General features: G+C 36.5%; 1 pseudogene; it reads left to right on the top strand.

Moving 5' to 3' along the window:
- Nucleotides 1–15,061, top strand: part of LOC119086612 — a 73,850-nt pseudogene that overhangs the window by 20,227 nt on the left and 38,562 nt on the right.

Raw genomic sequence — 15,061 nt, 5'->3', positions numbered from 1 at the left:
TCAAATATTTTCTTTTCCAAATTATGTACACAGTGGAGTATAAAACACTGAAAATGGAGAGAATAAAAAGAAAAAGTTTGCCCACAACTCAAAGTCAACTACCATTATTATAAGATGAATTTTAAATAAAAAACAATTTTAAATAAAAACAATGATTTACATTTGTTAGTAAAAGAAGATTCTAATTATGTTAATGGGTGATTTGATTTGAAAGGTTATTATAAAAAAAAACTAATACAAATAAGCACTAGTTTTACCATTTGATGGCAAGGGATTTATATGACTCCACTGAAGGTTACTGAAGAAAGAAAATGATGAGAGTTTTACTAAGTCAAGATAAACTTCAACTCTTGACATCATATTAATGTGGTTTCAATGGTTGAAATATTAGTTAACAAATGGAAACATATAACCACACAAAGATTTGTATACCCATGTTTATAGGAGCTTGGTAGACAGCCCCAACTAAAAATAACTGTCAACAAATAGGAAATGTTGAACAAATTTTAATAAGTGCAATGAAAATAATTACTGATATACATTAGCAATATATATGCATCTCATAATTATGTGAAAAGTGAAAAATAGGAGTACATTCAGAAAAATTACATTAATGTAAAACTACAAAATACTAGGCAACTTATAGCTACAGGAAGCAAATCAGCAGTTTCTGTAGGAGTGTGGATGCAGTTGCTATGGAGATAGTCAGAGATCATTGTGGTAGGAGGGTAGGGAGGGATGAGAAGGGGGGATCACAAAGCAGAACTAGTGTAACTTCTGAGGTTTTTAAACTTTATTTTGTCTTCATTATGGTAGCTATTTACAGATGGGGACTTTTGTGAAAATGAACATTGCAAGTACAAATAGTGAGTCTATCACATATCAGTTCTACTCCAATAAAGCTATCAAGATAGAACATATTCTATATACTGCTCATCTTTATTATTTTTAAAAGGGAATGTGTGAAGTGGAAGTCTGCTCAGCATACAATGTATGCTTGGAAGAAAATGACCTTATGTAACACACTACAATGTACAATGAATGTACTCAGTCAAAAAACTTTAAATTGTATAAATATTTTAAAATATTTTTAAAAGTTTATCTAAATAAATTGAAAATAAATGAGCCATGGGGGTCAAGGTCATTACAGGGGAACCCACAGAGACAGCTGACCTGAGCTCCTGTGTGGTGATATTGTGTTCCCCAAAATATTGTGTACCTTAATAAACTTATCTGGGGTCAGAGAACAGAAAAGCCACTAGTTAGGCAGTGATAGCACACGCCTTTAATCTTAGCATTCCAGAGGCAGAAATCCCTCTGGATCTCTGTGAGTTCAAGACCACATTGGAAAAAGCCAAGCATGGTGACACACGCCTTTAATCCCAGAAAGCCAGGCTTTAATCCCAGAGAGTGGTGGTAGAAAGCAGAAAGATATATAAGGCATGAGGACCAGAAACTAGAAGCATTTGGCTGGTTAAGCATTTGGCTGATTAAGCATGTGGCTGGTTAAGCTTCAGGCTTTCCAGCAGCAGTTCAGCTGAGAGCCATTGGGATGAGGACACAGAAGCTTCCAGTCTGAGGAAACAGGACCAGCTGAGGAATTGGCAAGGTGAGATAGCTGTGGCTTGTTCTGTCTCTCTGATCTACCAGCATTGACCCCAATAACTGGCCTCGGGTTTGATTTTATTAATAACAACTTTGAAGATTCCTGCTACACTCCTGGGAGCTCACTGACACTGGACCATTAGCTAGGGAGCCTACATAGGACTGACCTAGGCCCTCTGCATGTGTGTGACAGTTGTGTAGCTTGGTGTGTTTGGGGGCCTCTAGCAGTGGGCAGTACCTGTCCCTGGCACTTGAGCTGGCCTTTCGGAACCCAATCCCCAAGCTAGGTTGACCCACCCAGCCTTGATGCAAGGGGAGGAGGCTGGTCCTGCCTCAACTTGATATGCCATGCCTTGTTGACTCCCATGTGAGGCCTGCCCCTTTCTGAATGGAAAGGGAGGAGGAATGGATGGGGCAGTATAGGGAAGGTGGCGGGGAGGGGTCACAGGAGGAGTGTGGGGGATCTGTGATCGGTATGTAAAATAAATAAAGAAAAGAAAATAAGTAAAATGATTTGTTGTTGATATTTGTGAGACTTGTGGACATTTTATCTTCTGTCCTGTAATGCTCTACAATCAGCTGCTTTGAGAACATTTGTTCCTCCAGAAAGAATGAATATTTAAGATTTTCTTGCTTAAAACTAGAGTTCCAGAATTGCTCAACATCCCTAATTATCAGGGAAATGCAAATCAAAACAACTCTGAGATACTATCTCACACCCGTCAGAATGGCTGAGATCAAAAACAGTGAAGACACCTTATGCTGGAGAGGATGTGGAGCTGGGGGGAACTCTCCTCCACTGCTGGTGCGAATGCAAGCTTGTACAATCACTTTGGAAATCAATATGGCACTTTCTTAGAAAACTGGGAATCAATCTCCTCCAAGATCCAGCTATACCACTCTTGGGCATATACCCAAGGAATGCCAATCATACCACAAGGGCACTTGCTCAGCTATGTTCATATCAGCATTGTTTGTAATAGTTAGAACCTGGAAACAACGTAGATGCCCTTCAACTGAAGAATGGATAAATAAATTGTGGCACATATACACAATGGAATACTACTCAGCAGAGAAAAACAATGACATCATGAGGTTTGCAGGCAAATGGATGGATCTAGAAAAAATCATCCTGAGTGATTTAACCCAGACTCAGAAAGACTAACATGGTATGTACTCACTCATAGGAGGATGTAAAACAAAGATGACTAGACTGCTACTCACAACACCAGGGAGGCTACCTAGAAAACAGGACCCCAAGAAAGACACAGGGATTGCCCAATGACAGAGAAAAGGATGAGATCTACATGAGCGAACTGGACATGAGTGGGGGTAATGAAGGGCTAGGGTCGAGGGAAAGAGAGCTTCGAGGAGCAGGAGATCCCAGCTGGACCAAGAACAGAGAGGGAGAACAAGGAATAGGATACCATGGTAAATGAGACCACATGAGAATAGGAAGAAGCAAAGTGCTAGAGAGGCCCACAGAAATCCACAAAGATACCCCCACAATAGACTGCTGGCAATGGTCGAGAGACAGCCAGAACTGACCTACTCTGGTGATAGGATGGCCAAATACCCTAATTGTCGTGCTGGAAACCCAATCCAATTACTGAGGGAACTGGATGTAGAGATCCACGGCCAGACCCCAGGTGGAACTCTAGGAGTCCAATTGGTAAGAAAGAGGAGGGTTTATATGAGCAAGAATTGTTGAGACCAAGGTTGGAAAAAGCACAGCGACAAATAGCCAAATGAATGGAGACACATGAACTATGAATCAATGGCTGAGGAGCCCCCAACTGGATCAGTCCCTCTGAATAGGTGAGACAGTTGATTGGCTTGATCTGTTTGGGAGGCATCCAGGCAGTAGGACCGGGTCCTGTGCTCAGTGCATGAGTTGGCTCTTTGAAACCTGGGGCTATGCAGGGACACTTGGCTCAGCCTGGGAGGAGGGGACTGGACCTGCCTGGACTGAGACTACCAGGTTGATCTCAATCCTTGGGGGAGTCTTTGCCCTGGAGGAAATGGGAATGGAGGGTGGGCTGGGGGAAGGCGGGAGGGGGGAGGGGAGGGTGGAGAGCAAGGGAATCTGTGGCTGATATGTAGAATTAAATTATATTGTAAAATAAAATAAAATCAAAGAGGAAAAAAAAAACTAGAGTTCCTTTTAAGGTTTTTATTTATGTTTTAATTAGTTAGTTTTGCTTTTTATTGTTTGAGAATTTCATATAAACACAAAATTTCATATATATATGACCATATATATGTATGTATTTTGGTCAAATTACACCCTTACTCATTCCCCTCTGAGTCTTTCCATACCTCCACCACTTTTAATTCTTATTCAAGATTTTGATATTTTTGAGTGATGGTGGTGGTGGTGGTGGTATTTTGTTATTGTTGTTGTTTTGAGATAGGGTCCTGTATATCCTGGAACTCACTCTGTAGACCAGGCTGGCCTCAAACCCACAGAGTTCCTTCTGCCTTTGTCTTCAGAGTGCTTTGCTTAAAAGAAAAATTTCCTTTTTAAAAAATAAAAAATATAATTACATCATTTCTTACCTGTCTCTTACCTGCTACCCTTCCAATGTCCAACTTATACTTCAATTTTTTTTGTTTTTTTGGTTTTTCAAGACAGTTTCTCTGCATAGTTTTGGTGTCTGTCCTGGATATTGCTCTGCAGACCAGGCTGGCCTCGAACTCACAGAGATCTGCCTGGCTCTGCCTCCTGAGTGCTGGGATTAAAGGTGTGTGCCACCACCGCCCAGCACTTCTTTTTTAAATTCACAGATTCCTTTTACCACTGTGGTTATACATACATATAAATGAAGAAATATAAAAAATATAGCCTGCTCAGTCTCTTTAGTGTTACCTGACTACTAGATATTGGATTACTAATTGGAAGCTCATTCCTGGGGAAGACTAGGACTAATTCTTGCTCTCTCTCAGCAATTGTTAATTGCCTGTAGCTCACCTAGGGCTAGGGCCCTGTGAGTTTGCTCCATCTACATTGATAAGGGAAATTAAATCTATTAAGAGTCTTTGATATCATTTATTTGCCTCTTTTCCATTGCATGAATGCTATATATTCAAAATCAATGGGCTCTTGTGTATGAACACTTACACACACACACACACACACACACACACACACACACACACACACACACGTCTTTTTCTTTCTCTTGTGTTCTGCCTTCATCTATGAAATTTCATAAAACCACCTGACTGAGGTTACAAAGAAAATTCCATTTTGAACCAAAAGACCGGAAATATCTCCTTTAAATACTCACTGAGATATTCAGTGATGCTGTAAGTCATTTTCAGGCTCTCCCATTTTATCCCAAGTGACCTTGGAACATGATAAGTTAAATAAGGAAGCTTGGTTATTCCTATCTTCTTAGGACAAAGAAAATTCCATATTTCTACACAGATAAAAACTTCTTAGTATGTTTCTCTAAGTGTTTGATTTCTGCCTTGCTGATGTGGTAACATGCTAGACTTTGTGTGTTTAGATGCATGAATTTAATTTGGAATAGATGGGTGGAAAGAGAGCTTTACCAATGGTCTGGAAGAGTAAGTGTTTATGAAACATAAAAAAATCCACTCTGAATGACTTATAATTCTTGACAAGATTTATAAATAATTCTCACTTTTAAAATAACAGATTTATTGAGATATAATTCAAATAATAAAAACACAACCTTTAAAATATGTAACTCAATGTTTTTGGCATATTTGAAGTTATGCAAAATATCATCAGCCACCTAATTCCAGAAAACTTCAGAAATCATAGGAAGGACTCTTATATGCACAACCAGTTACTCTTTTATAATTTATTTTTTATTTTGAAAAAAAAAATGAATGTTGTCATTCATGGCCCCAATTTCTAACCCAAAATTTCCTCATATGCCTCCTACATGTCTTCCTCCCAACTTCCTATCTGTTTACTATAACTCACAGAGTTCAGTTAGTGCTGTTCCTACATGCATGGGTATAGCACCATCCACTGGAGCATGAGAAACCTACCAGTGGCCAAATCTTCAATAAAGTATGACTCTCCCTCCTTCAACAGCTGCCTATTGCCAGTAATTGCCCCTCAGTTAGGCGTGAAGCCTGGAAATCCTCTACCCCTTTTATTCTGGGCTTTTGGCTGACTTGATATTTGCAGGTGATCACTGCTGATGTGAGTTCATGATTGTAATAGCCCCATTGTGTCCAGAAGATAATATTTCATAGCATTCCTCTCCATTCTCCAGTTCTTGCACTCTTTGATTTCTGCCTCCTTTTTAGAGATGTTCCTTGAGCCTTGGAAGTGGGGGCATTAATGGAGATGGGCTGTTTAGGTCTGAGCACTCAGTTTCTTATTTTCAGTAATTTATCCAGTTATGCCCCTCTGCACCAACTGCTGCCCTCTGCAAAGAGAAGCTTCTCTGATTTATAACTTTTCACTCCCTCTCCCCATACCCCATACCAAATGTCAATCTACCTTCTGCATGTATGGTGATAATTTATTTGTGCTGAAATGTGATTTTATTTGTATGTTAATAAATAAAAGTGCCTGGAGTTCAGAGCTAATAGCAAGCCATAGCAGAAGTCTGGCAGTGGTAGCACACACCCTTATTCCCAATCACATGACAGGCAGCTCTCTGTGTGTTCAAGGATACAGCCAGCATGGAGACACACGCCTTTAATCTCAATACCAACCACAGAGACCTAGAGGTCTGTCAGACAGGCAGTGACGAGGATGTCATATGGTTGGGTTTACAACCAATGAGAAGGCAGAGCAGAAAGTCAATAAAAAGACAGACACACAGGAAGTAAGTCTCTTTCTCAGGGGAAGGCAGCGGCAGTGGCAGTGAAGGGCAAGGAGGAGGTTTTAAGTGTCAGCTCTTAGGTACTGCTCTGACCTCTTGGGCTTTTAACTCTGCATTTGGCTCTGTGTTTCTTATTTAATAAGACCATTACATCTACATGAATGTATGAACTTAACTACGTGTACATTTTTATAAATGTACATATATATATAATTTATATGCATACATTGTCTTTATGACTGTTTTATTTCACTTAACATACTTTTTATGACCCACCATGTTGGAAAATACATTTCACTTTTTATATTCAATATGTGTATCAATGCTTCATTCCTTTTTTGCTAAATAACACTTTTTATCATCTGATGGACAACACTAAATAATAAGTCGTTATGTGATACCACATTTTGCTTGTCTGTCTTGATCACTATTGAATTATTTCTAATTTTGGCTGTTACATAATAAAGCTCTATAAAAGTTTGTAGTGAAGTCTTTTTATAGAGATGTTTCCAATCTCTGGAAAAGAAATTGTTATGCTATCTGACAACTCTATACTTCACTTTTTCAAAGATTACTGAACTCCTTTCATTTTTTAAGATTTATTTGTTTTAGTTTAGGTATATAAATATTTATCCTGCATGTATGAATGTGAACCATGTGTATGTCTGGCGCCCAAGGAATTCAGAAGATAATTCTGGATCTCCTGGAACTAGACTTATGGTGGGGCCTGGAAATTGAGCTCAGATTCTTTGCAAGAGCAACAAGTGATGCTCATTTCTGAGCCTTCGCTCCAACCCCCAAACTCTATTTAAAGTAACTGTATATTTTGCATTATTGCCATCAGTACTTGAGGTTTCTAATTTCTCCCCATCCCAGCAGATGCTTATTGCAGCCTTTTAAATCATAACCCTCCTAGTGGTTGTCAAGTGGTATTTCACTATTGTTTTCATTTGCATTTTGTAATCATTAACAATATTAAATATCTTTCATGTACTTATTGGTCACTTTACATGATCACTAGGAGAAGGTCTACTAAAGTCTTTTGCTTGTATTTTAGTTGAGCTGTTTGTCATTTGCTTTTTTTATTAACATAATTGTTGTACATTATCTGTTAAGTAAAATGTAACTTGAATATACACAGTCAGTTTATATTTACCTAGTCAGAAATCATAGGTTTCATGATTTATCTTTCCAGCTTTCAAACCTAAAGTTAGAACATCATAACATACATGGTAAATTAGGATGAACTGTAGCCACTTCACTATACTAGAGAACACTAGAACTTGACATTTTAGTACCCATTGTCCATCCTCCATCTAAATGACTATTAAGTCTTATACCTTCATCATATACTCATTTAGCTTTTCATGAACGTTTTATTAATTTTGAGAATTAAAACACTAACATGCATTTTGGAGCACATGCTCATATTATAATGTTCACCAAGATGAATCAACTGTGACTGTTGTGGGGTGCTGTGTAACATTTCCATATATACATACGACATGCACTGATAAAGTCTGAGCCACTTCACTCTTAATATACAATATTTGGAAGGGTTCTTTATCCATCTATATGTTGCCTTCTACATATTTAAAAACCTGTAGTGCTTATATTTATGTGTCTGAATTATTTGTATTATTATAATGATCTCCATTTCTATCCACTTCACTGCAAATGACAGGGTTTCATACCTTTTATGGTTGAATAATACTCTATTATGCATATATTTCACATTTTCTTTATCCATCTGTGTGTTCATGAGCACTTACACTGGTTCCACATATTAACTATTGTGGATAATGAGGCAATACACATGGGAATGCAGATGTCTCTTTGGCACGCTGATTTCATTTCATTTTACACACCCAGTTGTGAAACTACTAGATCATTTGTGTCTTGTTTTCTCCTCTCTCTCCCTTATTTCCCTCTCTGCTCCTTTGCTCTGGGGAATGAAATTTATGTTTTTGATAAGAAGGGAATTATGAAGAATAATCACAAAGAGTCTTGCACAGCTATAAGAAAGTGAATTTTCTTGTACCACTTACAACCCCTGTGACTTTAGGCAGATTAGATATTAAATTTCTCTGAGCATCAGTTGTTTTTTTCCTTTTACTTTTGTACAGAACAACCTAAAATGGGCAAGAAATGAGACTATGTGTGCAAAGTTACTAGTAAAATAATGTAATAAATCTAATCTTTCCTTATGAAGTTAGAGGCAACTATCCTTCAGTCCACTTAGTACCACTTTTTTTCCATTTTTACTTGTATTTTACTAGCTGGACTTCTAGATACAAATTAAGTTCATTTCAACAGATATTTTTGGCTTCCATTTTTGTCAGATAAAGTACTAAATTTTGAAAACATGAATAACAATTCTTCCCTCATATTTTTCGCAGTGTAGTATAACAAACAGTCAAAATCTTCCATGCAGTCTGGTGACTGCTTTGACACAAATGAACAGAACACAATCATCAGCTGTTCATTGGTCATGGGCAGCACATCAGACCTCTCATAAACACTTGTAGCATCTCTTCCAACATAGCCCACCAAGAAAAGGCCTTTTTGGACTCATTCTGTAGAATGAGCATATTCACTGCAGTTTCAAAGATGGTGATTTAAGTCTAAAACATTAAAGAGCTGCCTTATGTAGTTTGGTAGTTGTTATTCTTGGGACAATACCTGAAGTGGAAACAAGAAAAGCAGCTTTAAAAATGCAAATGTTTGGGGCTGAAGAGATGACTCAGTGGTTAAGAGCCCTATTGCTCTTCCAAAGAACAGAGTTTGGTTCCCAGCATCCATGTCGTAAATCATGTTTCAAGGGATCTGATGTCCTTTTTTACCTCAATGAACATGTACACACACACACACACACACACACACACACACACACACACACACACACACTTAAAATAATACAAATACTTATCTCACCACCAATGCTTTAAATCAAAATCTTTAACGATGAGACCAAGATAAGTAAGAGCTCTCCAAGTAATGGAAATGCATAATGAGTGTTAAAAACAAGGATGGTGCATAGATAAACAGCTTTCGCATCGCATGTGCTCTCCCTGTGGCTCAGCTAACAAATTTGAACAAGCTTTTTCATATTTTTGTCCTTAATTTTTTGGTCTGCATTATGAAATTATCTCTAAGTTCTTACATTCTCATACCATGGCTTCCTCTCTGGGCAGTATTTCTCCTTCTCATTTATTGAGGTACATATTTTGGTATTTTGATTGCTGTGTTGTTTACTTTATCCAAGCACATGGTTATTCTCAAATTGATTTATAGTGTAGAAGAAAATTAATCTTTTCAAGGAAAAACATTTGGCCAATGCCAGTTTTTCAAAGATGTATGTGATGAAATCAAACATAATAACACTTCAGAGAATAGTATTTTATGTAATGAGAAAATCCAGATTGTGATGTATTGGAAGAAGTTATTCTCCAAGGGGTTGTACACAATAGATGGAGAAGAGTTAGAACATCCAGACTTCCGACCTATTTAGAACATAGTCCACAGGAATGCAATCTTCTCTGGTCATAAACATGTTTATGATTATATTTCTGGAAAGGTGAAGTGATTGGGAGGATCTGCTGGTTTGTTTCAAGTTTAGGTATTCATCTTCTAAAATACACCCCAAATAGAAGCACATATCATAATACTGCCTGCAGTGCAGTTTTTAATGGGAATTACTGTTATTAACAATATTTGTTGTGTAGATATTAAAATTATTTTAAAGTAGAAGTTCTGTGGTCTACAAAATGCTATTGGGGTTAAGGATGCACATCTGTGCTACAAGTTTTGGAATCATCTGATCATCTCCCAAGTGTTCCCAAGGAAAGGATATAGTTGATGAGTCAGATGGCTCGCCAATTGTTCTGGTCCTTGGGGTCAATTAGCAATGTTGTACATAGAATGTCATCCAATGATAGCAGGAAGAAGTCGAAAATGGCACGACTAGAAAGAAAGCAGAACTAGAAACAGTCAAACAAATATACTAGCAGATGAACTGAAGTCCAAGGCAAGTGAGGATGGGGAATACTGGCTTCTCAATGAGCTCATACATTTCCAGATGCAGATAAATTGGTTCCAAGACTGAGACAATGACTTATGGAGCATGGATGACTGGTGGAGGTATGAGAAATCATGGAGAGGTTACAAGTCTGAGAAATGCAAACACCCCTCCCAATTCAAATCTGTGTACACTTAGGACAAGTATATACAGAATATATATGTTCTTGAAGAATAAGCATGAACTTTATCATGAAATTCAAGTCTCAGATATATAATTGTGGCCTAGAAAATATCATCTTGTTTTCTGAAATACCACTTTTTCAATTGTAAAACAAAAGCAAAGTACCAATCTGGTGATATTGTTGTGAGGATAAATGATAATACATAAGGTGCAGAATAAGTCTTGATGTTTTATAAGCATTTAATATATGATAGTTCTTCTGTTGTTGGTTTGTGTGTTGTTTGTTTGTTTTTATACTCATTCCTGAGTTGTTGCGGAAGCCCCAGAGAATAATATTTTGTAAATAGAAACTATAAATAAAATTGATAACCATATTGATACACTCTGTCCTGAATTACACAGACTTTTGTAATTTCTTGGCAATACAGTTTAGGTGATATTTTTATCTTTTAGAGGAAGATGTCTTGAAAGAGGCATTAAAAAATTGTACCAGATTAGTTAAATATTTATAATTTTCACTGCAGCTGGAACCCCGTCCCATGTAATTGAAAGGAAAATAATAGTCACTGGTTGTGTTGTTGTGTCTTTATGAGTTAGCATCCTCTCTCCTATTGGAGAAGAAATATTACACCTGTTTGTCCTGCATGCCTTTGGGCAGTCCTCAAAAGCAGTATGCATATGTTTTGGAAGGTAAATTGAGAGGAAGAATAAAATGAAGACGTAAATTATTATTTACAGTTAGTTCCTTTGAAGATACTATGAAGTATAGAGGTCTTAATGGCATAGTACAAGAAGAGGACTCACAGCATGGTTTTGTCCCTAAGGTTCAACTTGAGGGCTTTGGATCATAAATCCACTTGCTTCTCTGTGTGCCTTTTCTTCATAGAAAATAAGTGTTCAGAATACATGTAGTTTGTGTGTCATCAGATAAAGACTCTTGTCACCAAGCCTGATATGACAACCTGTCTCCAATCTCTGACAACCTCATAGTAGGAAAGAACTAACTTCTACTCGTTGTTCCCTGACCTACATATGTACTGTAGCATACAAACACACCTACAGAAACAACAATAATAATAAATAAAAATAAAAATAAAATATATAGTGCATTCTTGAATAAATAGTGAGCATTTAGAGACCCACAGAGGTTTCCTAGTGAGAACTTACTTAGAGTCCGAGAATCTGAGCTTGCTTTACCCAGCAGAGATGTGTAACAGGATAATTTGACCATGGGCAGGGTTACCAGGTGTTTGGAAGGGTCTATATTTTGCTGTGTGGTGTGCTTTAATCTAGCAAGGGGGAGGTCTTTTGCCCCACCCCTTGTCATTGTTATAAAAAGCCCCTTTGAAGAGACAGATGGGGCTGGTGGGTTTTAATCCAGGTCCTCCCGAAGCTATCCTATGTTTCTGTCTCCTCTTCACCATCTTTCTATCTAAAAGTTTCTTATCCCTCTCTTCTCCTCATAGGAACCCTTTAACAGGCAGGAAATGGCCTTCCACAGAGCATGTCTTATAATCTCATTTAATTAGATATATCACAATAATAATAATAATCTCATAATCAAAAATATAAATGTGCAAATAGTTACATAATGGCTTCCATGGCTTGAAGCCCTAGTTGATGACTAAAGTTAGTAAACTTTCAACATACATGAAAATACAGGTCCAGTTGATATATCTTCAATACTATCCTTACAGCTAAGGCTCAGGGGACATCATGGACAAAAGATGGAAAGATAGATAATAGCCACAGGAAAAGGATGTTTTCTGGGAGATTGTATCTTTCAGATATGATAGGGAAGCTGTCCCTATGGACTCTCAATATGGCTGCCTGAACAAGACTTGAAAAGTTACAACACCATTTGACACTACAGCATGGATAAAGGAAATCACACAAGGTTCAACTCCTACATGAAGAGCTATAGGCAATTAGTGACTACAGAGAGAGGATAATCCATATTTCCCATGGATGAGGCCCCTAATTGCCTACCCAGTACAAAGTGGTCAGTCATAAAAGTGCATGTGAACTAATTGGAGTCACCGTGTTGTATTTATATATTAATTCCTTTTTATAGTTTTATAACAGTAATAATTGAAGAAAACGAAGTCATGAATATGAAAGGGAGTTGGGAGTGGCACAGGAAGCAATAGAGAGAGTAGAGAAATGTTACAAATACAGTACATATATATGAAACTAATTCTTTGAAAAGGATATATATATAAATCTTACCTTTAAGGAAAAAATTATGAGTATTGGCAATATAGGTAAGTTGCACCTGCTGTATGAGATGCAAAACAAACTATTTGGAATATTCTTGCCTACATTTGAAATCAAGTCATGAGGATCTGGCATTCCTACTTTGAAAAAGAAAAACATCTACTGCTATCCTTCTTAGCAGGTGGTCTTATTAAACTTTAGTTAATATCTCTGAATCTCACTACCCTCGTTTCTTTCAGTTCTGGCTGTAATAACAAAGTACCACAGACTGCATGAATTATATATAATGTAATTTACTGCTCAAGCTCTGGCTAATAGAAGTCTGAGTGCAGTGTACCAACACAGGTTCAAATGGGGGTCCTTTCCTCAGTTACAAGATACCTTCTATGTCCTTATTGGGCAAAAGGACAAAAAACATGTTAGGTTTCCCATTGTAAGTATCAGATTCCTGAGTGTTCTGCAGGCCATCTCTCAATACTGTCCATTATTTAAGGATTATGATTTCAGTAGATGAATTGTAAGAGGACACAAAAATCCAGTTTGTAACACAGGAATTTTCACTAACTAATCATTATGTTCCTTGTTAAAAATTGTACTAGTCTTTAATTCTCTATTATATATGTATACTGGCATAATTCCACAATATAACTATGTAAGTGGTATGTGTTTATATGTTTCAAAAAGTCAAAGCTTTGTTGTAAAGATCTGATGAGCATGGACATCCTTGGATTCTTTCTTATTTTCAAGAGAAAGCCCTTGAGTCTTCCCCATTGAGTATATTAGTTTGGGATTATCATAGAGAACCCCGATGGTGTGGAATATTCTTTCTAAACCTAATTTGTTGAGAGTTTTTAACACATGAAGATTTGAGATCTTGTCAACTGTTTTCTGCATTTGTGGTTAACACAATTATGTGACATTTATCCTTTATCCAGCTAAAATTTGAATGGCAGGAATAAATTCCATGTTTATCATAGAGTGATATTTTTAATGTTCTGTTGGATATAACATTAGATATTGTATCTTGAGAAATTATACCAGAAAAAGAAATAAAAGCCATAGGAACAGGAAAGGAAGAACCAAAATCACATGTTTGCTGGTAACTTAATCTCCCACTCAAAATGGTCAGAATTGACTTTTTAAAAATCAATAAAAGTCAAAGGATACAAAGCCAATATTCAAAAGCAGAAGAATTTTCACAATCTAACAACAAACTATTTGAAAAATAACTTAACAAGTAATTGTATGTGTGGCACTATCAACACAATTTAGAATAAATTTAACCAAAGTTGAAAGATATGTACAAGGAAAATACAAAAATTGATGAAATAAATTAGAGAAATGAATAAATAGCAATCATCTGTTCATAGATTTGGAAAAATTAGTATTGTTAACATGTTAATAAATGTCCTAAATAATCTAAAGATTCAATATAATCCCCATAAAATTCTCATTTTATTCTTCAAAGAAATAGACTAATAATCCTAAAAATTTTATAGGAGGAAAAAGACTAAATATTTAAAGTAATGTTGATGCCCTCAAACTACCCAACACACTGGGGATATAACACTACCAAAGTTTAAATAAACTTTTAATAAAGTTTATTTTTATAAAATAAATAAAGTTTTAAATAAATAACTATGTAGTAGCATAAAAGCAAGCTGATGGGGGCAGAATGAATCCAAACAATAAGCCCATACTCTACAGCCAGCTGATTTGTTCAAACATACTGGTTTTTCAAGATTATAATATAATTATATCATTTCCCTCTTCTCTTTCCTCTCTCCAGTCATTCCTATTGCCCCTCCTTTCTCTTTTTCAAATCCATGGCCTCCATTTTTATTAATTGTTGTTATATATATATATATATATATATATATATATATATAGACACCACCACCACACACTCCTAAGTACAATTGTACAAAGGTGCTAATACATACAACAAAGAAAAGAAAGTCTCTTAAACAAATAATGGTGTGAAAACTGAATACCCACATGCAGAAGATTGAAAGCTAATAGTGATATTATCACCTACTCTTGTTCCAAAGGAAGCTCAAAATGGATCAAAGATGCCAAATCCCTAACTTCTGAAAATAAAAACGGGAGGAACATTTTACAATATTGATAAAGGCAATGATTTTTCTGAAAGCATGGGAGACAAAGTAAATAATATTACCTAAAATAATACAAAAACAATTAATACAACTAAATATAGCCAGAT

The sequence above is a fragment of the Peromyscus leucopus genome, chromosome X, assembly GCF_004664715.2.
Source record: "Peromyscus leucopus breed LL Stock chromosome X, UCI_PerLeu_2.1, whole genome shotgun sequence".
Lineage (NCBI taxonomy): Eukaryota > Metazoa > Chordata > Mammalia > Rodentia > Cricetidae > Peromyscus > Peromyscus leucopus.
This window is presented reverse-complemented; position numbering and strand designations above follow the sequence as displayed.